The 27,253-nt window shown below is 34.2% G+C and overlaps 1 protein-coding gene across 30 annotated transcripts in view; it reads left to right on the plus strand.

Annotated features, from left to right (window-relative positions):
- The window catches only part of PTPRD (protein tyrosine phosphatase receptor type D), a 1,154,377-nt gene that overhangs the window by 463,576 nt on the left and 663,548 nt on the right, over nucleotides 1-27,253 (plus strand). For all 30 annotated transcript variants that reach the window (XM_085567659.1, XM_085567666.1, XM_085567665.1 and 27 more), the window contains one exon: nucleotides 1,860-1,908. The gene's annotated coding sequence lies outside the window, so the exon portion shown is untranslated. The remainder of the gene's footprint in view (nucleotides 1-1,859; nucleotides 1,909-27,253) is intronic.

Below are 27,253 nucleotides of genomic sequence, written 5' to 3' on the forward strand. Positions count from 1 at the left end.
CTGTCCTAAGACAAGGAAGGGGAAGAGAAATAAAAAATACAAAAAAATTGTTGTGAGAAAATTTGATTGGAGAAATGAAAGTAAGTTAAACTCTTAAGATAGGAATTTTATTGGATTGTTTGAGGGTTTTTCCTTGTTTTCCCACCCTAGTAAAATAGTAACAATATTGCATGATGACTTCTGCAGAGACAACAGACTGTTCAGCAGGTTGAGAGACCTAAGACTAAATGTATTTTTATGGTGGGAATTCTGAGGTCTTTAACTTGATGAGGTTCTGCTGGATTTTCACTGTTAAATGTTCAGCTCAAACCCTAGCTAGAAACTGAAAGTAAAAAATAATAGACCATTTTAAGGTAAAGAAAGGGTAAATAGAAATATTTTTACCCTCAGGTTCTTTTTTTGAAAATGCGTAAAATACTTTGGTAAAATAATCTGCTAATTTTCAAGCCATGAAAAAAACCCAATCCAACAAAGAAGCCCAAAACCCATGAGCAAACCCTCAAAAACAAACAAGCAAAAACCAACCAACCAAACAAACAAACAAACAGCTAATGTAAAAAAACCAACCAAATAAAACCCACAAAACTAATTTATGTAATACAAACACCATGGAAAAATTTTTAAAACTTGGCAACACTGCAAACACTGAATGGATAATCTGTTAATAGGATGTCTTGAATAATCTTAAAACTACAGAGGCATACATGCTTTCTCTATAGCATCTAATATTCTTCTTTTATATGTTAATTATCATTAGCATAAAACTAACATAATTTTTATATTATGTTTATGTGTATTTTTTTATATATATCATTCTTTTCTACTCTTCAAAGGGACACATTTTTACTTTCTGTATTTTCTGCTATTTATTTACCAGATTTTAAATTTTGAGCATTAATCTTCATTAATGTTGCACTGGAAAGAGAAAAATGCCTGTAGACAAAAAGTTGGAAAGTAATTTGCTGCAGAAAAATCAATTTTAGATTGTTTTTATTAAGCTAATGTGTAACCTCAAACGTTATTAATGGAATAACCATGGTTATAGTATTGATAATTTTAACAAATCTAAGCAATTATAAAGAAATGCATCCAGTTCCATGAAATGAATGTTAATTCAATGATGAATAATTTGTATTTGACGATCATAAAGGAGACTTGCTGCACTAATCTGTTTTCTTCCTCTGCTCTTATAGAAAACATTTCTTTGCATCCCCATATTTACAAACATCTATGTCCAGTTAGACTCTCTATTGCTTCTACCCTGATGCACTTTCGTCAGTCATCACAAAGCATTCTGACACTTTTCAAACAGGAAAATATATCCTTTTTTATTATTTTAATTATTTTGATTTCCCCTCCTAGAACTAAAATCCTAAAATATGGTTTGATATTTATTACTTTCTAAGCATAAAAGTAATTTGTTTTCCAAAGGAAATTTTTATGTTCAAATAAACTTCTCAAGTCATAATTTAAACTACTCTGGTGTGCAGCTGGAGGTCTTCTACCCAGATGTTCCTGGAGTTCACTGGTCTCCACAGAAATTCACAAATATTAATTTCCAGGAGGGAGCTTAAAATTGATTTTTCTTCAAAACACTGTTGGGGTGTAGGGAGAGAGGGACTGAACACACTTGAAAGCTTACACTTCTATTGGGCTGCTTTTCTGACATAAAAAGTGCTCCTTTCAGAGTGTACTATTTGAGGTTTAAGTCGATTGATATTCACGTAAGGTACATATGTATGTTAATTATTTGTGGTTTTTACAAGTATTGAACAAGTATTTACTTGTTTTGTTGTATATCTAATGTCTGACTGTTTATTTTCAGTGGCTATAGAAAGCTTTTGCTTTGTGTTTTTCAGATCTCAGGATAGAGTTACTTTGATTGTGTTCCAAACCTGCAAGCTCAGAGTGAGTAATAATTTTTGTTATTTCTTTATCCTGAATTGGGATGGTTGTGTGAATAGCTGTTTTCTAGCAAATGATCATATTTCCTGGCACATTAAAAAGCCCAAAGAAGTCCCACTGAGTCTGTGATAACATCAGTCAGTCATATCAATGATTAATTAATCTCTGTTTGTTTCAAGATATTGTGAGGAAGAGGAGGTTTTTTTTAGGCTTACTCCATAACAGTAAAATGAAATTGTTCATGTTTTGTTTGTTTGTTGTATTTTAACATAGTTTTACTGAAGACATCACTGCATAACTGTACTTCAATGCTCTATGACATTTTGCATTTTGAGACTACCATTAACATAGTCATCAAACACAGAAAGCGATTTCAAAGAGAGAGAGATAATACAAACCAAGGAGACAACAATCTGCAAAAATGATAGAGGTTCTCTACTTGTAAACTACATTTCTGTACATTAAATTACTTGTGAGAAACCATATTTTAGGAGTGTATCAGGGCCAAGCAGCAGAGAACAGAAATACTATAAAAATTATTTCTTACTATCAGGATTTTTATGTTACAATGTGGGGGATAAGACGGATAGCTGTTATCAGGAAAACTGAAGTTACTGGAAACCTCTGGTTGCCATAAATCAATTTTTATACTTTCCCATATACTAAGTTTTTTGAGAAATGTTATGTTTAACATGAAGTCAATTTAGCAAAATACATTGATATTTAGCATGGTCCTGAGGTAATGTAATAAAGCTATTGAGACAAACAAGCTAAAACAGGTTATCAAAGTATTCCCCTGTGTCTTAAGCTTGTTTCATAATATTAGACATAACAAAGTAAAGTGCTTGTTTCATAACAAGGGACAATATGATTAGCATGCAATTGAGATCAAACTCATGAGCAAACCTTATTTGTACAACACAAATAGCTGTCATACTGTGCACACATGGGCAGCAAATGGCACTGATAGACAGTGGAAACCCAAACCCAGGAGAGCAGATCTGTCAGCTCTGCCTTGTGTTTCCACTCACTGTGTAAAGGTAGTAGTTCAGTTTTGCCATGTTGCTGCTTTTCTAGTGAGTCACAAATTTTGAGTTTTATGGCATATTTCAGTTTCAAAGCCTTTATCATTGCTCTCCCACAATTCTTTATAAGTAAGCAAATCTACTGTCATCAAATTTAAGTGTATAGATAATTGCTTTGTGAGGTGGTTGAGGAAACACTGGCAGTGTTTAATAACAATACACAGGAATCTCACTATAATTCTGGTATATTAGTTAATATAAGATTCCTGGTGACATTTTCCCCTATGTTTTGAACAACTGATGCTATAAAATACACAGAAGCATATATGCATGTGTGTACTGTGTATTAAAAAATCTTGATTTTCAAAGAAAGATATATACAAAGACAATGGTATCTCATGGTTTGAGGAACCTTTTATTTTAAAGGACTTTTATGGGTATGGATATAGGAGGCAGCTAAGCTAACTACATAAAATAATTGATAAATATAATAAAATTGCAGCAAAGTAAGAGGGAGGAGGATTTGATATTAAAAAATTACAAATAAACCTCCCCATATGATACAAAACAGAAATCATTAACTCTTTTAGGAAAATCCAGGAAAAAAGCTCTCAAACCTTCAAAAACTGACAAAGAAGAAAAAAAACACAAATCCACAAAACCCCCAATTTGCCACTTATTTAAATCAGATCACTTAAAATCAGCCTATTCGGAGCAATTAAAAAATGCATCTGGTAGGGATTTAATATGTAAGAGGCCTCTTTTCCAATATTATCATCTTACCAAGCTACTTAAAGTAGAAAGATAAATAGTCTAATTAATTCCTTGCATGAATTACTAAATAAAGTTCAATGATGTCTATAAAACATGGGATTCTCCCCAGCACTGTTTGTAAACTGTATGTACAGCATATTTGTCAGAGAACTTTCTTACATTGTCATATTGGACTGAAATTTACATACATGAAAATGATCCAGATGACTGAAGTAGAACAGAGCAGAACAGTAGAACAGACAATAATACAGACAGCTACTTAGTATTAAAGAATCATTGCAAAATTTGTGTCAAAACCACTCTTTGTTGAGTTAGAAGTTTAAAGAAAGTTTTTTGTATGCCTGATTTAACAATTTATTATAAAAACCTCCAAAAACAGGACACAGGCAAAGCTAAGTAATACTAGTACTGATTTTCTAAATCTTACTGTGCTGTTTCTTTTTGTTCTAACAATGACATTGTATTATGTATATATTTAGCAAATATTACCAATAAATAAATAATTTCAACTTTCTTATTCACTTAAGAATTACATGATCATTCTTAGAGAAATTTGAAAAAAGAATTAATTTTTTAACTCCTTTTATATCTTTTATTTATCTGTTGCCTCATGTGATTAAAGAAGCAAAATAAAATTTCAGGACTATGACAAATTTTCTGAAAAAATTACACATCAGCCACTTAAATTTGCAATATACTCCTTTAGAAACAAATATTAATTTCTTTAAAAATATACAGTGGGAGAAAACAAAAACCATCAGTTTCCTGACACCTTGTGGATGATATGAGTCTGTAAGGGGCAGCACGCAACTTCCAAATTCTGAAGGATGTGTCTCTCCCCTTAGGATGTTAAACAACTGAATAAATTCTGCTAACTTTCTATTGTTGTCTTTTTCACTCTTTTGGTATATCAGTGAAAGCAGTGGCAGGAAGGAAGTAGACATGGACAGTGAGCTTGAGTTTTGTTGTACGTTCAGCTTGTGATGTCTGTTTCTACAATCTGACACTTATGAAAATAATTTCCATCAATCTGTGTTTTCAACAACATTCTGCCATCCCAGAAATACCATAATTTTAATTTTTAATAATTTCTCATATTTTTATACGATCTAGAAAACCAATATAATAGCAAACATCTATTTTTCCATTTTAAAATTAATCTTTTTAATGACAGATTTTGCAGACATAATCTCAAAATACCATTTCACATGAATTCCTCTGAGTCCTGTATCACAAATTATCATATATATTTCTATAAGTATGCTTGTATGTTAGCTGGAAACACCTTGATACTAGTTACTGCATTTAACATTGTATTTGGAGAATACTTTGCTTCTGATTACTAATTTACATGTGAATGGATGAAAATAAATACAAACAAATATGGGCATATATACTTTACAGAATATTAGTCTTCCTGAATGCATTCAGATTTGATCCTGTATAGTCTCTGCATTTTTGCTTTAGAGATAGATATGTATGCATGCATATATAGAAATGCATATGCATTTCTAATGTGTAAAGTAGTATTTTCCTAAAAGCACTGTAAAAGTGCTTAACCACTTGTTCTTGTTAATGTAAATTTTAGCATAAGTGTAATAAAACATAGAAAAGTAGCACAGCAAATTTATCTTTTAATAGTTTTCATACTAGGTTCACTAATGTGTGAAAAGGTTTGGATAGATATTTTGTATGCCATGTTATAGTAAAAGGTAGTAAGTTCTGGGATTCTTTCACTGTTATTTTTTGGGTTGTTTTTGAAGTAACAAAAAATAACTCCTGCTGGAGAAATTCTATTTCTCTTAAATATTCAAATGCACCACTTAAAAATTATTTATTTTATTTGAAACACAAAATAGTTACTACATTAATTTTTTATTAAGGAATAGCACCAATGCAAGTTAACCAACTTGGATAAAATGTGAAATGGAAAAAAATTATACTGAAAACACTTTCTTTTTCTAATAAGGAATAACATATAATATTTTTCTAGTAGGTCCTACCACGGCCACAGCCTAAGGCAAATTATCATTAGAATGATGATATGCAGTCTTGATTATATTGTCTTTTTTACCTCTGTTTTCAGGATACAGGAAATAGGAAGAAATATTTTTAATCTATTACCTTCTATTTAGAAGCCGTGTCAATATCTGCTTATGTAAGATTAGAGTTACTCCTTCTTTAAAAAGAATGTCGAATAGGAAAAGTAAATTTTAAGTTAAAGGTTAAATTTTCTCTTTCATCCAGCCCCTAACATTATCACAGAACATTTGAAAATGAGAGGACTTAAAATGCAATATAGCAAGAAGTTTTGCTTTTATATTAGTAGAGATCTACTAACTCTCCAAAGGAAGAAATTTCTCTCCAAATCCAAGAGGTACTGTGCAACCATTTTTTTAATGCTGCAAGAGACAGGTCATCAGGAAAACTGGCCTCTTGACCTAGTAGACAGGGACATGGAACAGCATAGTCCCGCCCTGTAGTCCAGGAGAACACAATTAGTGACCTGCTGAGCCACTTAGATGTTCCTTTGTCAACGGGACCAGATGGAATCCATCCTAGGATGATGAGGAAGCTGGGAGAAGAGCTCACCAAGTCTCCATCACTTATCACCATTCCTGTCTCACCAGTGAGGTCCCAGACAACTGGAAGCTACCCATCCATAAGAAAAGGTGGAAGGACACTGCAGGAAACTACAGACCCGGCAGCCTCATCTTGGTGTGGCTGCAGAACAGATAATCTTGTGTCATTACACAGGATCTACAGGATGGCCAAGGGCTCAGGCAGCCAAAATGGATTTAGGAGACTGCCCGGCCAACCTGACCTCCTTTTATGACCAGGTGTCCCCATCTGATCCTCTGAACAGGGACGTGTACCACTGGATAGATGGGCCAAGTCCAATGGCATAAGTCCAAGTGCCAGGTCCTACACTTTGGCCACAACAAACCCCTGCAGCACTGTGGGCTGGGGAGAGAGTGGCTGGACAGTGGCCAGGCAGAAAGGGCCCTGGAGGAAGTGACTGACAGCAGGTGAATATGAGGCAGCAGTGCTGGCCAAGAAGGCCCATGGCATCCTGGCCTGTACTGGCACTGATGTGGCTAGTGGGGCTAGGACAGGGATTGTCCCCCTGTACTCGGCACTGGTGAGGCCACACCTTGAGTGCTCAGCCCCTCAGTATAGGAAAGGTGTTTAAATGCTGGAGTGTGTCCAGAGAATGGCAAGGAGGCTGGTGAATGGTCTGGAACACAAGTCCTGTGAAGAGCTACTGAGGGAGCTGAAGGTGTTTAGCCTGGAGAAAAGAAGGTTCAGGGGACACCTCATCACTCTCTACAACAGCCTGAATGGAGGGTGTAGCCAGGTGGGGGTTGACACACCTGAAGAAGACCCTCTTCTCCCAGGCTTAGGTTGGATATTAGGGAGACGTTCTTCACAGAAGGTGTGATTAGGCATCAGAATGAACTGGCCAGGGAAGGGATGGAGGCACCATCCCAGGAGGGATTTAAGACTGGATGTGGCACTTAGTGTCATGGTCTAGTTGATTTTGTGGTTAGAGAATTAGTGACAGACACTATATCCCCAAAGTAAATAATAAAATTGCATTACAGATTAATCTGAAACATTTTTTCATTAAGAGCAACTATTTATTTTCCCTTCTTTAAAAAGATAAAAGGGGAAAGAAAAAGCAAAGTAATGAATAATGATGCTTGAACAGCTTTGGGGTTTTTATAAACCTGTGAATATTCTTCTAGAATTTTTTTCAAAACCTAGTAAGAATAATACTATTAATTTTTGTAGCCTGCAACTTAAGTCCTTTTTCACACACTTCTAATGAGCTTGATCTTATAAGTCCTTGTCAGTCAGGTAAAAATACTTTCTTTTCTTAGGCATGCAGGTATTACTATCTTTTATATGCATTATTTTCATTGGTTATGTTTTCACTGGGCTTGTAAAAAACATAAAATAAATGAGTCACTAGTTTATGCCACTACTTTGCACAAATTGACAGAAAGAGAAAATTTACCTAATAAATATGTAAAGAACTTTATAAATGCTATATGAAGTATCTAATTTACTGCATTACACATTGGGAACTAAAATTGAATTCACTCTTTGTTGCCTCTTTGATTTTCTCTATATTTTATATTTGTAATGAAAGCAGAGAAATGGTAACTTTCCCACTGCAGTACTGAAAGTGCTGTTAAAGCACAAGTTTATCAGAAATTTCATAATTTAAAATTCACACTTAAAATAGAGAATTGAAAATAGAGAATTAAAACCAGACTGACCATTTAGACAGTTGCTAGGCTATTGGACACATGCTTCATGATAATGTCCTGCCTTTTCATCTTCATCCAGCTTCTGCTCATGAATGAAACAAATTTTCCCAGGGAATAATCTTCTTGAAAATATCTCATGAAGCGTCAAAATTTGTGGATCTATAAAGAGTTGAGCTGAAATCTGGTCAATATTTGTTTGATTGAGTTGCAAAATAACCAAACTTTTTTTCCCATTTCAAGCACAGTTATGGTTGGTTTCCAGAAGTTAAATTAGAAGCTGTCATGTGAAAATACATGTCCAACAAGGCATTTTCTCAATACTTACTATCCCTAAACAAACACTGGGATAAAATCTGCATTATCTTTCAGAGAAATGTGGAACTATTTTGATTATATTCAGTGTGTGTATGTGCATGTTCTGCTCAAGAGTTTTCCTGAATCTTTATGTTCATTAAGATATTGTATAGAAATAAAACCTGAAAAATTGCATAATGAAAAAAAACCCTTATACTTGGGATGATGGGTCCCACAAATGCATGATTTCCTGCACAGATGGAGGACAAAATACTCAGTGGCTTATTTTCAAAGATTTGTCCAATAGATTCACTCACATTCATCTGGGAATTGAGTAAAGTAAAATCTGATCTCAACTGAGTGTTTCAGAATTTTTAAGAGAAAATCACGTATCATGTAAACAAATACACAACTAACTGTATTATTAGTCCTAAACAAAAGGCTGTTAAATTAATTCATAGCTCAAATTAAAAATAGTGTTTTGAATAGATGCATCAAAGAACACAAAACAAAATCTAAGACAGGTAAAAGATTCAGCTGTCTCAGCATGACTTTCCAGTGATGCTTAGCTGCAAAGGTTTAAGTGATTTTTCTTCTGCACTAGCTTCCAGCTTCTGTCAGTCTGAGTGTCTGTTGCACTCAGCTCACTGTATTATACTCAAATGGAAAACTGGGAAAGGATAATGAAGAAATCTGAAAACACTTCAAATCCTCATAACTTTAGATTTCATTACTGGATATGTTGACTAAAGTTTCTTATGTGGCAAAAAAGTAAAGTTTGGATATGGCTAATTCAATCAACCTTTTAAATAAAGAAATATAAGTTTCAGAATGCAATTGCTTAGGAATTTTAATCTAGTTTAAAAATTAAAGTGACTAGAGAGGAGAAAAATAAAGTACATGTCATGTCCTAGAACACATCTTTTTGTGCACTTGTAGCAGTTCCTTCCAGTACAATCTCTTCCTTCCATCTCCTCCTAGTCCACTGGCATCTGTGTGTTGATAAATTGCTTGCAGCACATCTGAACATACAACTTGATTAGGTATATGCAGCTTCTAGGATATTTTTTTTGTTTTGTTTTTCCCTTCATGACATATCAAAAGTAAGGAATTTATGTACTATGATTTGTTCTTTTGTTCTTTCATAACCCGATCAGCATGTATCAAAGTTTGTTTCTGAACTGAAACATGGTATTTATTTGGACTATGTGTATACTCAGAGACCAAGATTAACCTTCTGGTGGATCACTTTATCAATAATGAGGAATTAGGGGAAGAAAATAGAGGTAACCTGCATTCAGAAACAAGATTGATGTGTATTCATGTCTGCAAAAGTCTTTCAACAAGAAGTAGATAATTCTAGAGGTAATAACAGAGGAGATTTCATTGTGTGACTGGGTGGAATTCAACACTCCATATGGCAGCTTTAATTGACAAATTATTAATAAACTGTCATCAATAGATACCAATTGACAGTGACTGCCCTTTCTGAATTTGAATTTCAAGAAGCTTGTTCTTAAGTATCCTTGGCCTCTAATGCACTTTCAGTGCGTACCATTCTCTTTATGCAGAAAATATACTTAGTTCTTGTGCCATATAGATTGTAAAAAAAAAAAAAAAAAAGCAGAATAGTAGCACACAAATGTACTTTACCCATTTTCCATGCACAAAATGAGGAATGGATAAGTTAGGGCTATTTTTGTACCTGGACATATAGGAAAGGTTATGGGAAATTTTCCAGTGCATAGTAGAAATCAGACTTCTCTAAACAGAGAGACACAAGCATATTGTTAATAAATTATAGGATTTTCATACTTTAAATGTTTTTTACTTGCTTCCAAAACCACTGCAAACCCCTTTGTAGATCAACCCCAGTGAAAATCTCATAAAATTTCAATTAACCTTAGAGATAGGTTATAAACAGATATACTATGGATAATGAAATATCAGCTAATCCCTTCACAGACAGTAGTTTTTTTATGAAGTAAGGAGTGAAATTATTGCATAATATGAACAATATATTGTTGCTTTGAGGCCTACTTTGTTACATATTTATGCACTTTGAGATTTTCCTATGTCAGATGTATGTCTTCTCTCTTCAAATTCCAAAATATTTAGGGTGAAATAATATGATGAACATTCAGTGACTAACAGGTGCAAAAGAAGCTTCTGTGAGGGACTGTCTTGAAAGAGAGCTAGCAAAAGCTTCATCCCAAAATGAAACTCAGGCTGCAAATATTAATTATTCATTAGTTCATCTTAAGCTAACCAAAAGCACAGAAGCAAATGAACATATTTTCTTTTTTTTTCTTTTTCTTCTTTTTCTTTTTCTTTTTCTTTTTCTTTTTCATTTTCTTTTTCTTTTTCTTTTTCTTTTTCTTTTTCTTTTTCTTTTTCTTTTTCTTTTTCTTTTTCCTTTTCTTTTCTTTTTCTTTTTCTTTTTCTTTTTCCTTTTCTTTTTCTTTTTCTTTTTCTTTTTCTTTTTCTTTTTCTTTTTCTTTTTCTTTTTCTTTTTCTTTTTCTTTTTCTTTTTCTTTTTCTTTTTCTTTTTCCTTTTTCTTTTTTTCTTCTTCTTCTTCTTTTTCTATTTTTTTTTCTTTTTTTTTCTTTTCTTTTTATTTTTCTTTTTTATTCTCCTTTTTCTTCTCTTTGCTTTTTCTTCTTTTATGCTTTTCCTTTTGCTTTTCCTTTTTGTTATACTTTTCCTTGTGCCTTTCCCTATTTCAGATACAGGATTATATGATAGAACTGAAAAAAAGAGCAAGATTGGGCCATTATCAGAATATAATTTGCAATTGCTTTACTTCTACGTGAAAAATAAATTCCTCTGTATTTTTAAGGTATTAATTCATATCAACTCTGCTATCCATAGGAGATAATGAAAGTAATTTTCTTCCATCTATATATCTTTTTAATTATATGAAGATGTAGATAACAGTAATCTGGGAATGTTGAAGTTAATATAATTGGTAGGAGTTTACTGGAGGTATATATCCTTAAAAGAGGCTCCTTGATATTTGTACTTCTGCCTTTTTAAAGAAATTTAGTGGAGAAGAAGAATCCAAGGAGCTCCACGAAAATGTGAATATCCACCAAGTCTGAATATCCTGCCTTGGACAGGGATATCTTTCACCAGAAGAGACTGCTCAAAGCCCCTGACATTCAAATAGTTTTAGGGGCACATTCACAACTTGGGGCAACTTGTACAGTGTCTCATCACCTTCATTATAAAAAAACAATCTTGTTGATGTCCAGTCTCATTATTTAATTTTCTAAGTTACTTAGAAAAAAAAAATTAGAGTAATCTGTCTAATTTTTATGAGATTTCCTTTTTTGTCATTCCCAGAAAATAAATTTCTACATAGTTTTCCATACGTGTCAACCTTAAATTTATATTCTTTCCCATACATCTGAAAGCATGACTAGTTTCTGGAGAAAAGCTGAATAAAAAATATGAAACATTTTGCTTTTCTTTTTAATTCCTTTTCTTTGGCTGTCATTCTGCAGCCTCTCTCATACTTACCCATTTCTAGACATTTTAAACATGGAATCTACCTTAAGTATGTTAAAGAGCTATAAGTACCATTACTGTATTTTTAATGTATTTTTGTCCTCTAGTTTTAACAAGGTAAAAAAAAAAAAAGCTGCAATCTCAGGAAATGTTCACCCTTTAAAATAAAAACAACTCCTTCTCCAGGTAACATTGGACACAGATTTTTATCTGCAGGTTCAAGGAACAATTATAACTATAGTCATCCATTTCAATTAAATTTTTTGTTAAATTTCAGAAACCATGAAATTGCAGTGACAATTTCAGAAACCAAAAGTTACCGCTGTTTTAAATAAGTTCTTTTTTCTTCATGGTTTGATTTGCCAGTCTCAGAAGAGGACAATATTTCTGTTTATGCAGAATTACATTAAGGTTCAGTGTAGGCAGGGAAAGAGTGGGGTAAGAGTGTCCAAATATCAGTACATGCAGCCTACATATTTAAGCAATTCTTGATGTGTGTACAGGACCCTAAATTACCTATGAAAAGATATCTAATGCAAGATCTTGGCTAGCCTCAGTGGCTCGTGTCATCTAGGAAGGACATGTAGCCTGGAAAAAATTCCCCATAAAAAACCCAAACCTCCTTGCTGTCACCTCTGCCAAAAAAAAAAAAAACAAAAACCAAAAACAAACAAACAAACAAAAAAAAAAACCAAAACAAAAACAAAAACAAACAAACAAAAAAAAAATTAGACATGGTAGAAAAACATTGTACATTGTATCACTTTTATTAGTTTCACTCTCTTCTGCTGCCTGAAATTGGCATGATACGTTTCTAGACATAAGGTTGTTTCTGAAAGAGTATTACAGCTTTCAGCCTGAATCTTTCTCCACGAAAACCAATTGACGTGATTCTGAATGATAGTGCAGAGATGACACAAAGACTTCTTCCTAATGAGTTCCTTCATATTCAGCCAGATGTCTATCAGGTTTGTCTCTTTTTATTCCTTTTAATTAGCCAAAAGGCTTATTTTCCTAGGTACTTTTGAACCAATTAGAACAAAACAAAACCTGGAAATAGAGATTGTGAAAAATGTAGTAGATGGTATTTCTCCTGACCAGTCCTATCCACCCCATCATAAGACAGAAAACCACTCCAGATTCTAAACTTAAGCAAATGCTCTTCCTTGTGTTATGACCACTTTTTTCTTTCTCTCCCTCTTTGGGGTAGTTGAGCCTGATGCCTTAAGTTTTAGCTTTCATATTTTTGTATGCTCTCAAACCATCAAGCCAATATTCCATTTGCTGAACTTTTAAAACAAAAGCAAAGGCAAAGAAATGCTCTGTGTAAAAATTCTGTATGTTATGTCATGTCATGTCATCTCTATATTCCCTTCCCAACCAAAACAATCTAATCATTCATAGAGTAAAAGAAAGAGACACTGATAATTAATAACTTTCAATTGTGTTCTTGCCCTGTTGTTTGGTCTGTTCTGATTAATTATTATTGCTCTCAGCTCCTTTTCCTTATGAAAGGATTGACATCTCAGTGTTATGGTGATGGCCCTCAAGAAATATCTTGGTAGCTGGAGGAGTCTCACTTTGTTTCAGCCTAGCAAGTCAATCTGAAAATAAATGGCCAAAATACAATATATGGATGTAAGAGTGACACTTCAAATTTATTAGACAATATTAGTCACTATATTAATTGTGGACTTGGAAGGCAATTCACTAAGACAACATAATAATCTAAATATTTTTAAGTACAGATCTTTAGTATTAATATCTGATTCAGTCATAACCACACTGCCACAAGGCTGCAGTTATTTAACAGGAAAGAATTATAGCAGAAGATTTGGCATGGTGACTTGTGCACACAGCAAGTTTAGTACCATGAACAGGGTGAAAGACAAATAATAACCCCTCCAGCTCAGTAACAGCTGGTAACTTCTTGTTACACACCATGAGGACTCTGCTGAGATGTGTGATCTATCACAGAATATTTGTCATGCCATGTAAATTTGATGAAATTTACATATTCCTTAGTTAAGACATGGTTATTTTCACTACCATTACCTTATTTCATTTTTTTTAGCCATATACAGTAGAACTATGGTAAACACATTAGTATGTTTCTTTTACTCTCTCTTTCTTATAGTATAAAATGTCTGTAATTATAGAAAACTGCTTCATTTACATGAGAAACTAGAAAGGAAAGCTGTTGTGCATATTAGCTGAAGAGGAAAAAGTATTTCAAGTCTTGTACGGGACTGCCCTGCTGAATCATGGTGAAACATATTACTACAATCACTTACAATACAATTACTACAATATATATTACTCCAATCAGAATGCTTTGGATTAGAAAAGTCTTTAAAGATCATCTAGTTGCAACCCCATTGCCAAAGACAGAGACACCTTCAGTAGACCAAATTTCTCAAAATCCCGTCCAACCTGGCCTTACAAATATCCAGGGATAGCACATCCACAACTTTTCTTAGCAACCTGCAAACAATATCTCGTCACTCTTTGTAAATCTCTGGTCCTCCATCTGTGAGATTATTTTAAAGGGTCTTATGATACTCCTTTTCCCTGAGGTGACACAAAGAAAAACTTGACAAAAGTTTCTGGGAGATTAAAAAACAAATTATTGGCAAATCTTAGAAGATCAGGAATTTGGCAGAATTTAAAACAAACATCAAAACAAAACATTTCATAAAACATTGACCAAAAAAGCTTTAAATTGATCAGATTTCAGGAAGAGGAAATTAGGACAAGAAAAAGAGAAAGAAAGGATAAGAGAGAGCATAAAGATATAGCTACTGTCTTGGATCTGAGGTGGTGTTTCAGCTGCTGTAAAATCCAAGGACAATAGGACTGTGGGGACAGTCATTGTGCAATGGCTTTTGTTGCTGTGGCTTCCAGGCTTCCTGTGGCCATGCCCTCCCCTAGGTGGGGCTTCTAATCTTCTGGCTGCTGTGGAGCGAGGTTGGCCCTCCAGAGTGGGGTGTGGAGCACTGCTTACAGTATTCCAGGTTTGCCAGTGACCTACAGCTGGACTAGAACCTGGTAGGTGGGGTGCAGAGCAGTTCACTATCACACTTTCCTCAGAACTTGTTCTGTTCCCTGTACACACACACTTCAGTTGTCTTGAGCCAGTAATCATTTTCACCTGTCTCCCACACCCCCCCCCCAGTAAAGAATTTATTTTAAATATCTAATATAAAGTATCTCCTCTGTTTGTTTAAAACTATTTCCACTTGTCCTATCACTGTCTGTGTATGTATATAGTCACTCTCCCTCTCTTTTATATGCCCACTTGAAGTACTGAAAGGCTGAAATTATGTGTCCCCATAGCCTTCCCATCACCAGGCTGAAAGGCTCCAGCTCTGTCAGTGTCTTTATAGGAAGATGTTCCAGCTCTTTGGTCCTCCAGGAACTTTTATTGTGGCCCTTGTCTCTCTACAAGGTCCACGTCTTCCTCGTGTTGCAGTCTCACTCCTGGATCACTATTATCTCAGCAGAGTAGAAAAGGAGAATCTTCCCTTGGCCTGCTGGTGATTTTGATGCAGCCCAGGATGCTCTTGGCTTTCTGGACTGCAAGCACGCACTCCTGGCTGATGTCCAGCTTCCATTCACAATAAATGTTCTTCACAGGAATGCTCTCAAGGTGTCCTTCACCCAGGCTTACCCATGTTTGGGTCTTCCCTGACCCTGATGTTAAACCTTGTACTTGCTGAACTTCATAAGGTTTTTGTGGTGATACTGCTCATGTTTGTCCAGGTTCCCTTGGATGACACCCACCATCTGTTGTGTCAACAGCAGCACTCATTTAGGTATCATCTGCAAACCTGCTGAAGGTGCACTTGATCCCACTGTCTATATCATTGACAAAGAATAGTAAAGAGCCCTGAGAGGCATCACAAATCACCAGCTTCCACACAGATATTGACCAAAACTCTCTGGTTCCACTTACATAGCCAATTTCTTACCAAATAGTTCACTTCTCAAATCCATGTCTCTCTAGTATGGAAACATGAATGTCATGTGCAACTGTATTTTAGGGTTTACAAAAGCTTAGGTAGAGATGACATCACTCAGTCTTTCTTTATGAACTGTTATAGCCATTCCATCATAGAAGGCAACCAGGTCAGTTATGTATAATTTACCATTAGTGAAATGCTTGAATGTCTCATGACATTTTTTGGCATGAGCCTTAGCATTTCTTCCAAGAAGATTGATTCCATCATCTTTCCAGACAAAGAGGTAAGGGTCACTGTATGTCTTTTACCTCTGTGTCTGGAAAGATGATGGAATATCTTCCTTTCTCCCCTTTTTAGAAATAGGAGAGGTGTCTCATTTTTCCCATCTCTGGGGACTCTGCCTGATCACCATGAGTTTTCATATAACTTGAATAGTGCCTTGGCAATTACATCAACCATCAATCTCTCAAGACCCTGAGGTCCATATCATCAGGCCCCATAAAGTTGTGCTTATTCAGTTTCATCAATTGGTCAAACCTATTTTTGCTTGCAGTGGGAGGGACTTCACTCCTGTAAACCACATCTAAGGCTGCTGAATGTCAGTTGTACTTTCTGTAGAGAGATTTTTAGCAGCCATTTTCAGATGAATTGTCTATTTTCTCATAGATGGTACTTTGCAGATGTAGAATGTTGATAACCTTTAAGAATAAGTCTGATTTTTATACACCTACTGCAAATACTCAGATTTTTAACGCTTTAAACTGCGTCTTTGACCTCTAATCAAGGTGCACTTTTTCTCCAAACAAGATTGTGTTTGTAGAATCTTTACAGAACAACCTTGAAAGGAATACTCTTGGGAAAAATGACTTCAAAGTCAGTGTGATTTCATAGAATAAATGACTAGTCAGGAAGCCGTCACTCACTCTTAATTAAATTTCTTCATCTAGAGAACTTGCAGTTCTAGTCAGAGCTGCCAGAATACTACGCACTTCGTTGTCAAGTTTGGTAACATGTGCCAGCATCTCACCTTCATATTTTTTAAGTATGAAGTAAAACTCCTTAATATTTTAATTTTCATTCAATAAACTAGGAAGCTGAGATCTTAAAAGGATATAAGAAATATTTAGGGCAAAATTTAGTTTGGACTTTAAGGCTTTAAAATGGCATAGATACATCAAGGTTACAGCATCTTAGTGCTTTTCACTGACATTACAATATTCAGTTATATAGTATAAGTGAATTATTTAGTTGCAGTTTGATCACATTCATCTGCTCTTGTTTATGGTTTAACTGCTCCTGTGTTTACACATGACCTAGTTTTCTTTGCACTTACACCTACTGCAAGCATTTATAACAAAATAGGTTGAACACAAACCAGATTAAATATTTAAAGACATTGCTCATGGTACTCTTCTGCCCTATTTCACTAGTAAAAATGACAAGAGAATACTTTAAGCAGTCAATGAATCTATTTTATTTTATGAGATATATGTGCAGATTTAATAGTTTTTATATAAAATACTTTTAAAGAATTTATCATAAATAGATATTAAGTAGAAATTATGTATACAACTACAATTCTTCTAAAGAAAATTGTTTTGTTTTCCTAGTCATTCTTACTCTTGCAGTAGTTTGCCTAAGGCTAAAGGTTAATTTCATGTCTTTTCCTAATTTTTTATTCTCTTCAGTTAAGTGATTGCTAATCTACTTTCAAGATTGGTCTGATTTTTCAACACCAAAAGTGCAGATAAGCTAGTGCTCTACAGTCCAGAATTCTCTTGTGGCTGTAGAAGAGTGACAGAACTGACTGGAATCTGAAAGGAACTCTCGTAGGTAGATGAAAGCCCCACCACTGAACTTTGTTTTGCAGGGGTACAGCAATGGTAAAAGTGAGAGGTGCATAAGCAACACAAATGTGCTAAATGTGCCCTGGAAACTGCTGCTGCTATGGAGGGTGGGTGCCATTGTAACTCCACAGCAGCAGAGTGAACAGGACTGAACAAGAGATGGCAGCAGCTCGAAAGGGATTCTGCCTGCAGCAGAAGGGAGAGGAAGACAACTACACTGTGATTCTCAGAAACTCTTGTGATTTAAACTCTTATCAGGAGTTGTGTGTAGCAGGGGTAGTTCCATTTGATTGATTTGTGATGTACATGTAAGCAAAGTAGAAGTTTCTGTAAACTTCTAATGTAAGCAAGAAAACTCTCTCAAAAGCTTACCAATAGACTGAATAAATACTCTAGGGCCTGTTCAGGTAGACAGACAAAGATTTCATCCTTTACCGAGTGCTGACTGTTGTAACATTGAAACATATCATTACATTCTAATTCATCTTGCAAAAGCTACTCATATGTGGACAATATTTTTGCACCTGAGAAAGTCTGAATGTATTATGAAAAGGGTGGTGAAATAGCATGTGACTAACATTACCATTTGGTTATATTTTGCTGCTTAGTTCTTTCAGTGTAACCTGATATTTAATTTTCTAGAACAGATGCCTCAAGGAATTCAGATCCTCACATTTCAGTGTCTGTTTTAATGAAAGACACTTCAACATTATGCAGTCCAGAAAACTACCTACTATATGAGAAATATTGTATATTGATGTTAGTATCAACATACTATTTAAATTTTTTGTTGTTGTTGTCTTGCATTTCTTTGATGTCAGTCTTGCAAAGTACCTCTGAGCATTACACAAGAGTGTAAATAAATATCTTGGTCTGGTGCTGCTTTGTCTTTCTTAGAAGAAAACAATTTTCAGATAAGAATTTATGATTTTTTTTTCTTCTGCTAATATGAACACTGCACCATACTACTATTTTCCTTTACTTTGTAAAATGATAATAGCCAATTTGAATTAGATCTTGAAATCTGATCAAATGGTCCAGATGTTCTAGCATGAGCACTACAGTTTCTCTGTGATCCGTGTCAGAAATGCAGCTGTCAACAGTAAAGCACACCTGCTACCAGTCTTCTGTCAGCAAATTATTTTTCAGTTTTAGTAGGAAGAGTACTAAATTGCCAGAACAATGCTTTGGTCTTATACTGAACCTTGCAACATATTCCAGATTCACAATCCACAAATCAACATGTTTAAGAAAGTTTATGTGGAAATAACCTTGAGCCTCTGAAGTCACGTACTAAAAAACTTTAGTTCAAAATACTATTTGGGATATCTTCCAAATGTTGACAATTAGAACAAATAAAGATGCTAAGATTTGCATAGCTCACCTATGAGCTGTTGTGAGTGTACATGGATTGGTTTCAAGCAGTACTAGAAGCAAGAGAAACCCATGGGTCACTATAATTTAAATTAGGATGGATATGCAATTGGCCATTACAGTAGCATTCTGGAGGGCAATAGATTTATGTGTATCAAAAAGCACTCAATAACTGAAGTTCTAGATATTCTTTCATCCTCGCTCTTATATGAATGATGGCTTCTGGTACAAAGTTTTAATCTGATACCTTCTATAGAGAATAGTGTAACTCTAAACTGTGTAACATTTTTTAAAATTCTGAGAAGGAGCTGAGGCATCACCCATTTTATACGGTATCAAGTTTTAAGTCTTGAACTGTATTATCCCAAATGAATGATTAGATGTTTATCTACTGTACTACCTTGCTAGAGGCTTTATGATTTAAAACAAACGACATTTGTCAGTTATGTAAGACTGTACAATGAACAAGACCTTGATGCTTTTATCTCCTAAAATAAAAAACATTTTGCAGGGTGGTTTCTCTCCCCTGCCTCCAGCCTTTTAAAGAACTAATGTTTATTTTTATTTGGGTGTTTTTTCTTTTAAATTTTAGTACATCAAAAAAAAAAAAAGCATGCAATAAATGTTCATTTAAGATCCTATTTCTAAAACACAATTTACTTGATTGTTGTCATGAGACATCATCAGGCTTTTAGTCTTTTCTAGTCTTCTTTTGTTAATATTGTTATAATTTCACTCATCATATTTTCCCATTCACACATTCTTCTGACTTACTCTAAAGATTTTGAATTATGTGAAATTTTCTGTGCTTGTAGTTGTAGAGAACTGTTCACTGAAAAAGGTCATAACTCTTGACAAAATATCTGAGAACCTGATTTGCAGAGAGCTTACTGACTTTACCCTTGAGACACCATCTTCATAATTTACATATTTGTGGATATCTTCAGCTCATTCTTTAGAAATAGTGTTAATAGTTGTAATATTAACAGCAAAGTACTGTGGATGCAGACTATTTCCCTTTGCTCACTTATAACACATCATGGAAAACTCGATTACTGAGACTTGTGTTTCACTAAGCAGACTTAGTTTGCCAGACGATGTAAAACTGAACCTTTTCTATATTTAGTAAAATACTGTCATTCAACACTGAACAACCAGAAGAAAAAACTAGACTACCTTTTAGGAAGCTGTTCCTGTAGCTGGTCGTTAGAAATTTTCACAGAAATTGACCCCTTCTGGCGTATAGAAACTATAATGGATGATGCAATGTATCCAGCTTCTGAGATAGAATTCCCATACTGGGCCTTTTATGGCTAAGAAAAACTGAGAATGCCTTATGAATGTCTAAAAACAGATTCACATAGCATTCAGATTAACATCACATAGAAAGGACAAAAAATTACTTAGAGCTAGGACATTCATCAGCATGGTTTATTCTTTCTAAGGCTCATTAAGACCTAGCTCCATTGTCAATTTGACTGACTCACAGGAAAACAGCTTAAGGACAGTTACTAGCACAGAGCAGTTATGGCTGCATTTACAGGGGTGGTGTCCTCATCACTACACAACACAGACTAAAATTAGGCCACAGACTAATTAATCTTCTGCTGCACTACCAGCTCTTTAAACACTTGAATAAAATAATTTTATGTCAGAATACTTAAGGATTTCTCTTACATATTGCAAAGGATTTCCTCTCCTGAGAACACACAGGATATGGTGAACCTGTTAAAATTTCAAGTGTGATTTGTACAGCCTCTCCTTTGCCCAGCATGTTGTGCAGTTTAGGATATTTCTTTCCCATTTCCTCACCTATAAAATTATCAGATGTGACTGATATATATAAAATTAACCCAAAAGATTTAAAGATTTAAAATAAATACCCTTATTTTATATTTTTATGCAAGCAGACGTATATGTTTATACACAAACAAAAAGATAATATTCATGGTTAATAAATAACAAATATCTCAGCCACTTCCAAATACTACTGAAAAGAGTTATATTCATTTTCTAAGAAAATAGAGGAATATTCAAAAACAGCTTGGGAGGAAAGGAAGGAGAAACATTTTGTAGAATCCAGGGGCAAGAACTGTATATAATAGCATCTGTGAAGATCCATGTGAACATATGACTACAGTTTTCTTGCTGACATAATCCTTAGCAAAAAACACCACATTATGTCTCATGGACAGGACAATAGCTAAGATAAATTTCCTTCCAGAGAACAGATTAAAACTGATTTAACAAATTTGGAACAGCTTATTTTGCTGAGCACAGAAACTGACACTTGCCTGATAAAATTTTGCTCAAGAACAAAGATATACAATTAAAATATTATTCAAGAAGTGGCATCCTCTACTCAATTCTGTGCTAATTCTATCTGAAAAGTTGGGACAAAATAACTCATTAATTAAATTTTATTGTATCTTATTGCTAAGAATGATGAATTTACATATTCAAACAGAATTTCAAAGAAAGGAATGTATATTATTTGGATTAGCATAGAATATTAGAGAGTTCTAAATAATTCATTAAATACCAACTACATAACTACTTCTGTATTTTAAAATTAGATGTAAGTACGAATGTTTTCAGAGGAAAAAAATTATGCTGCACAATATGCTGCACATGCCATTATAGCTACTTAGCTGTTTTAAGAGCTCAAGAATTTTTTGTACTAGGCTAGCCATTAAACATAAATATACATCTTTGATTAGTCTCTTTCTACTGTATTTGGTTTGTAAACATTGTAGTCATTATCCTGTTAGTTAGGAACAAATGCAACATAACAATACATAATGATGAAATTCAAAATATTTATATTTTTGTGTGCATTTCAGTCACCTGAATCTAAAAATAAAAAAGAGAAAAAAAGAAAAAAAACTAAATTAGTACTTAGCACTTCTCATACTAAGTGCGGTTAGTTTTTATTTTATATTTATCCACATCATTTTTTTGGGATATAGGCCATATGTTCTATTTTCCGTAGGCCAAAGTCTTGATCAATCAAGTAATGGCATGTTAACTCATATGATTACATAGAAGACAGTATTTTGGTATGTAGCCAACCCACTGAAACAACTTTCCATGTGTTGACAGGAAACAAGAAAAGTAAAAGATATTTTGAAAAAGAAAAAAAAATAATCACCCTTTGTTCTTCAAGAGACAAATTGCCAGAAAATCTGCTGTCTTTCCAAAGGAAAATGTTAGTTCATAAATTTCTTACAGATTCATATGGGTTTTGCTTTCAGTGTTCTCTAAAACTGTGTCATGGTTTAACTGGAAATTAAACTGGAAATAAAGCGCTATGCAACTACACTCTTATTCCCACCACCAGAATCACCCATGGCAGAGAGGAGAATCAAAAAGAAGAGTTAAATCCCCTGGTCTGTAAAAGGAGTAAATTAATTCTAGAAAAAAATAATAGCAATAAAGAGTAATTTCAATAAAAATATGCAAAACCACTAAATATGATTATATTAACAACAGTAATAACAAAGTAACAATAAATTAGTAATAATAATAATAATAATAACAACAACAATAATAATAATAATAACGCTAACAGGAATGATAAAGAGAGGAAGAGAGAGTAACAAAACAAGATAAACAAGTTATGCACAATAATGCTAACTGATGCCCATCCCTGGACAGTGATTATTCCCTTCCAGCCAACATTCTCTCTGTGTGCTGGGCTTGAAGTTCCAAGGTTTGGAACTTTGATCAGTTCCAGTCTCCTGTCTCAGTCATGCTCCCTCTCAGCTGTTTGTGTAATTCCTAACATGAGACCCTAAAAAGGGTGTTTACCCTCTTTCCTTAGGGCATGGACTACATAGCAATAGTCAAAACATCTGTGTATTATCAACATTATTCTCATGCAAGCAATACCAGCTTTTTATCCTTGGAAGTACGTTCTCCTTTTGCTAATAGTCTAGAAACCGAATGCTGTAGGTTAATTTGTTGAGACAGCAGTGAACGCTAAGGAAAACACTTAGGAACAGAGACTGATTACTTGTCAGTATGGCCTTAAAAATCTACGGAAATCGTTGCTTTTGTCACTCAAAGAGCCAAATGCACTGTGACTTTTACTAAACCTTTTCCATTCTACTGTTAATAGTTCTAGACATAAGATTTAAATTAACACTGAGTAACAGATTTTTTGCCAATATATGTTAATTCTGTATCTTACCTCAGAGGAAATATCTCATTTTGACAACAAACCTTCCATAAGTTCAGTACAAAACAGATTACAGAAAGTGTATTCTGTGCAATTTCCATCTGAAAAACAAATGGCTGACATTCAGCAGAGAGAAAACACTCCACTCTGTTTCATAGCTTTTCAGCTCCTTTCTGACTTGACTGCAACCCAAAAAGGAAAAGATACAAACCAAACTTTTTTTTTTTCTAGTTACAAGAAAGTTTTAATTGAAAACAAGTGTGCTAGGTTTGAACACAGCTTCAGCAGATTAGCAGTTAAATTATAAGGGGCTTTTTGCTTAACTTCCAGTGTGGATATGTCACTGTGCCCTGTCACCCTGAAAAGCGATAGGGCTTTGTTATCAGTGCTGAGCACAGACAGCCTCCTGATGCAGAAGCAGAGTAAAATAGGCTGCCAAGGTGATGAAGGCACCATGCACATGTTGCATCCTCCTGTGAACGGAGATGTGGATGGGCTCTATGGACACAATACTCTGCTCAAACAGACTGATCACCTCCCAGGGCCTGGTTTCCTGATAAGTAACCAAAAAAAAAAAAAAACCAACCCAAACAAACAAAAAACTCATGGAAAAATGTTCATCTTAAATCCATTCAAGGAGCATAAAGGAATTCAGAGACTACAGCAGCATTTCTCACTAATAAATGAGTTCTCACATGTTTGTTTGTCATCCCTTTTCACAGCAAAAATATTTGTGGATTAGTCATTTTAAGAGTTCTGAATGGGTAGAAGTTCTAAGATTTAAGAGGTGTTCATATCTTATATTGAGGTTTCAGATGAAGAAAGGCTTATGTGAATGTTATTTTCAGCTTCCACTATTAAGAATTAATATTGTTAATATCAAAGTCACCTGTTATATAGTTCCAGCCTGAACTGCTCTGATAGAAAATTTATTTGGTCACATTTTTATTTTTGTTGTCCCTTACCACAAGTACCTCTTCTATGGCCTGAAATAGAAATATACATATCAGCCATTTCTTACTTACTTCTGTCTAATCTTTTAAGACACTTATTTTTTAATCTTTGCAACAAAATTTTCATGTGTTTTCTTCCTAGCATGATATAACAAAGACTCTTAGTTACTCATTTTTTACTTTCCTTGTCAACCAAAACTGTGGAATACCAGAAACAAGTATTTTATATCTGCACAGCAGTGTTATGGATCTCCCTCCCTGGATATGTGCCTAGCTGTGCCTTTTTGCACAACATAAGATTTACGTTCTGTCCTCATATGCTTCAAATCTCTGCATATTTGGAACAGAGGAGTCAGAGAGGATATGATTTTTTTTTAAAATTTCTCTCCATTTATAGATATTTTCAAAATGAAGTAAAACAAAATTCAAATTTAGGGTTAAGTGATCAAAATTTTTACTTTAAGCTATTCATTTTGCCTCATAAACTTTACTGTTTCAATGAAGTGTTAATGGAAATACTATGTAATCCAGTACATCTGAGATAAAAGATATGGAATAGGAATAAAGGATACATACTATTATGAGTAAATTGTAATATGCATGTTACTTTACACAGCATTATATAGTTCTATCCTGATGAATTCTTTGTTATTGGACAGTCTGCCAAGCAAAAATAGCAGTAGATGTGAAGTATATCCTGGTATGAGCTTTCTTTCAAGTGATCCATAAAATATGCTGGCACTGGAAGATCTTCCCTCAAAGTTTACATCACAATGAACTGAGTCATAAAATTACAGAATATAGTGTTTTGGAAGGGACACATCAGGACCATTGAGTCCAACTCCTGGCCCCACACAGGGGCACATATCCTGTGCCTGAGAACACTAGAAGCTCAAACACTTCTTGAACTCTGTCAGGTTGGAGCTGTGCCCACTTCCCTAGGAATCCTCTCCTAGTGCTCAGCCACTCTCTGCATGAAAAATTAAGACATCCCCACCCTCAGTTGTTGGATAGAGTTTATGTTAATAAAGTCACAGGCTTGGAGTGTTTTATACTCCACACATTTCATTTATATAGGAAGCTAAAATATGAAAATTCGAATATGTTATTTATTATGGCATATCTTCATACTTTCCCTTTAACTTTGAAGATTTTATGTTATTGAGAAAAACAGTCTCTTAAAAAATTTTGGTATTCTGGTATAAATAGTAGTACTGTATATAGTAGTACTGTAGTATAAATAGTAGTACTGTTCTTTACAGAGATGTTCTTTGCTTTTTTCTTACTGAATGGCTTTGGGTCTTTATTTCTTGTAATTTGTTTTAGAAATAATATTAAATAAAATCAAGTACCTGTGCTAATTTTTTTAAGAAATTACAAGGTTTTCTTATATTTCTTATATTTATTTGCAAACTGTTAAATTACACTGATTGTAGATATAAATAATTAACTTTTAACTGTAGTTTTTTCAAGCTTAAGCATTTGAAATTTAAACATAATTACGGTTATTTTCACAAATAAAGACATTTTCTAGTTTCATTATTAGATCTGGCTAGAAAAGTAAAACATCACAACTGGAAAACTGGAATAACATTTTTTCAAAATTTCTTAAGAGCCTAACCTAGATGAAACTGAGATATAGAAAATTAGTGTCATTTTATGGGTATGATTTCATTCAGCCTCTTCACTAAATCCACTGATTTCAGTATTTTTGATAGATGGAAAATCTAGAAGATAAATTCACACATCTTCGTTCTCTTTTTCTCCCTTTCTGTTAAATATATTTCACCATTACAGCTGGATTTTCTAAAAGTAGATCCGCAAAGCATACAACAGCTCTCATTGCCAATTAATATACTAAGATAATGTCATTAACACTGGAAAGGATTTGAAAGTATATATAAACTAAATGAGATTGAGTCGGGCATGAAAAATTGCACTGAAGTAATTATTGTTTAAAAAAAGTATTTTTTTTCCTATCTGAAGGTCATTGCATGCAGAACACACAAAACAGAACACACAAAACAGAACACACAAAGCAACTATTAGATCAAAGGTGAGGATGTAATTCTGCAATTCTTGAATTCACTGAGAAACAGAATCAAGCACTGTGGGAAGAGTTGCAGGAAACATACATTTGCAGCAGAACAGGAGCAATTTGAATCCTTGTTTGTTTGCTTTCTTACTAATTGAAAAGCAGACTATAAAAGAACCCTGAGGTTATAATTAAAAATTTTTTGGTAGCTTGAATCTGGTGGAAGATAAAATACACAAATAACTCCAATACCTTGTTTTTGTTCATGGTAGAGGATTGGGAGGGGTTGGTCTCCATTTCCTTTAAATTCTACATGCCTTTTCTCTATGGTCAATGCTTTTAGATGACCAATTTTGCAACATTTTAAAAGTGAAATTCATTGCATTACTTCCCAGATTTGACTTGAAGAACATTTAAAATATAAGATGCCTATTTTGGAAAAAAATTCTGAGAAATTGATATACTTTGATTTAATAGAGCCCTTAATTCAGGGTTTATTTATGTATTTGTTTATTTATTTTACTTCAGCTTTATAGGCATACATAGTAATTTTACACTTTAATAAAAGGAATTCAGTGAATGTCAGAAAGACTGCAGATTTGTCTTGTTCTAGTTATTTTTCTAGAATATATGGTCATGAAGAAGGATAGGGTGTCTGAGGCTGGTTGGCACTTCTGAATATCATCTGCTGCAACTCCCTGCTCAGAACAGGGACAGTTAAAGCAAGTTTCTCAGAAAGGTTCTGGATAGGTTTTAATACCACTAAGAATGGAGGCTACATGCCCTCTCTAAACAACTTTTGCCAGCTGCTAACCAAGAAAAATATCTTTCTTATATTCAGATGGAACTTCAAAATTTCCAGGTTTTGCCTATTGCCTCAGCCACTCTGCAATTCTGGAAAGTGCTTATTAAATCATCAATATCACATTATTAACAAGATGTCTGTATCCTTGTGACGCTATCCAGGACACAGTTTCCCATATCATGTCTGCAAGAGTGCACTGTGGTTCAGCTTACTCTTCACCAGGACATGAAGGATTTTTATCATCAGATCATAAAAATTCTTTAATATTCCATGTAATGTAAATTTTTACATTTCTTGCCAGAAGAGGAGGA

This window comes from Lonchura striata, chromosome Z (genome assembly GCF_050655825.1).
Source record: "Lonchura striata isolate lonStrDom1 chromosome Z, ASM5065582v1, whole genome shotgun sequence".
Taxonomy (NCBI): Eukaryota; Metazoa; Chordata; class Aves; order Passeriformes; family Estrildidae; genus Lonchura; species Lonchura striata.